A 2,658-nucleotide genomic window follows, 5' to 3' on the forward strand; every position below is an offset into this window, starting at 1 on the left:
AGAAGATTGGAGAGACGGCTCAGTGGATAGGAGCACTGGTTGCTCTTGCAGTCAGTAGATTCATACATGTGAAAAGGTAGTAAATAATAAATAAATAATAAAACAAACAAATAAACAATAAACAAAACATTTTTTAAATCAAAGGAGCAGCACAAAATATGCATAATTACAAATATCATCTTACTTGGGAGACTGCTGGGTAAAGAGGTCAACTGTGCAGACTGTTAGCCCTCTGTTAGCATGATCATGAATGCTGAAGCTTGTTGGAAGAATATTCTACAGCAATCCAACTCACCTTTTCATATCTGCACAGGGAGGTCACAGAAGCCCTGAAGAGAACACCTACTTAGTTAGAGACAATAGAGATCAGGCTGTGCCCTGCCATAAATTACTTTATGTTGTGTGAACTCTTTCTTCAAACTCGATTTTACAAGCAGATTCTAGTCTGTGGGAAATGTCAAAGAAATGTGCTAACTGTTCTATCAAAGGGTTAATTAAGACAATAAAAACAAAAACAAAAAACACCAACCTCCTAAAAAAGCAGATAAATAAGTTGCTTGACAGAAATTCAAACTCTATGATCCTCCCTTCTTGAAATCAAATATGTTTCAGACTGCAGTCCCTGCTGAAAATTGCATTCTGCTTCTCGGCTCCCTCACTTTGAGTCAGCCAATTACAAAAGAATGAGAGGCTGAGCTCTGACCACATACAGGGAGACAGGGCCTTCCTGTTAGGAATAAACCCAGCAGGACCTTCTCTGTCTGTGCTTGCTTGCAGGCTTTGAGCAGCATAGATGCATCACTCTGCAGAAGCAAGAGTTTTACCTTGCCCAAATACTTTGGATTGTGTGGTCAGTTCCTTGAAACATCAAATGTGTATCTAACATATCTATTTTGAGAATGGACGATGACTCCGCACTCAGGTTGACAAGAGAACAGCACTTTTAAACAGGTAAACACTGTTCATGAAACACAGTCTGGTAAACGACTTACTCAAGGGAGTGAGTAAACCAGGTAAATGAACTGGAATGAACTGGGACAATGGAGACACAGGAATGTATTAGGTTCATATGAGGGAAACCAAGCCCAGGAATGTCTCCTTCACACCAGTCAAAGGGAAGGGTGTAAAGCACTCCCCTGGACCACGTGAACAGGACATCTAACATTGAGAGGAGATGGCCTCTCTTCCTTTAAGTATGGTTCATACTCCATGCTGAAACCTCCTGGTTCTCTTGCTTCAGAACAAAGAACAAGAGGAGGGACAGGTGGACAGTCCCAGGAACAGTTTATTTCAGCCTAGAAAGACAGCCCTGAGAAGAAGTGGGCTAACAGCCTGGACAGGTCTGAAGTGCAAAAGCCTCACACCACATGACTTCTGATCCTTTACAGGTCGTTTACACAGCTGCAACCTGGAGACCTCACAGGATTTTCTCAGCAGTGCTTGTTTTGTACAAGCCCAGGAAAGAAGCTGGGGGTTCCATTCTTCCTCTGACCACTCATATATTAATCTTTCTCCACCTCTATTGTCCTGCACACAGGCCTGGTGTGAGTATCACTGGATCCCCAGAGAGAGAAGTCCTCCTTGTCTCCCAGGAGCTTAGCTTGGCCCAGTCTCCTCTGCTGACTCAGCCTATGTTGTCCATCTGCCCTGTAGTACTTGCCTTCCACTAGTCCATCAGTTCATCCATCTGGACCTGGTCCCCCCTTCTCTTCTTCAGCCTCCATGAGGAGCGAGGATAAACTGTAAAGCCACATGCTGTGTCCTTCAGCATCGTTCATTGTGACTTTACAATCATTACTGATAAATCTCTATAAAGACCGCACTGACTCTACAGAGGCTGCCTTCATGGTGAATTTTGCTACTGTAATATTCTTACCTCTCAGCTGGTGCAAGACTTCCACAGCCTTGGGGGTTGGGACTCCTTTCTGTTCAGTGCCGTCAGTTCTGCCTGTCCTTCTGTCTTGCCTCATTAGTACTTCAAACTTGATGTCCTGTGCACTAGTACTTCACACTTCATGTTAGTCCTTCACACTTCATGTCCTGTGAACCAAGGATTGGGTTTTCCTCATCAGTACGTGTTATTCTTTCTCTGAAACTCTCCTTTGGTATTTTCCTCATTTCTGAATGCTGAATGCTATCAGTGAGGACTTCTTTCATTTCCTTTGTTAGGTTTATACTTAGGCATTTTATTTTTGTTCTTCCCATTGTGACTGGGATTGTTGCTCTGATTTTTTTTCTCTACACTTGTCCATTGTGTATAGAAAGTCTGTGCATATCACTGCTGGCTCAATTTCTTGAGGCCTGCTCTGTTCCAAATCTTGGGGTCTATTTTGGAGAAGGTTCATGGGCAGTTGAATAGAATTGGTGTCCTCTTGCATTTGAGTGTAATGTCCTGTAGATGTCTGTTTGATACATTTGATTTATAGATTCATCTAATTCCAATATTTCTTGATTCATATTTTTTTCTAGATGACATGTGTCTTGGTGATAGTCGAGTACTGAAATCTCTATTAATGTGTTGGGGCTAATCTGTGGTTTTTCATCTAGTAGTAGTTCCGTTAATAAACGAGAGAATCTATCTTTGCAGTGTACATATTTAGAAGTGCAGTATTTTTCCCTTAATGAAGATTAAGAGAAGTGAAAAATCTGTTTCAACTC

Source organism: Nannospalax galili, unplaced genomic scaffold (genome assembly GCF_000622305.1).
Source record: "Nannospalax galili isolate Female #2095 unplaced genomic scaffold, S.galili_v1.0 scaffold2314, whole genome shotgun sequence".
NCBI classification, from domain to species: domain Eukaryota; kingdom Metazoa; phylum Chordata; class Mammalia; order Rodentia; family Spalacidae; genus Nannospalax; species Nannospalax galili.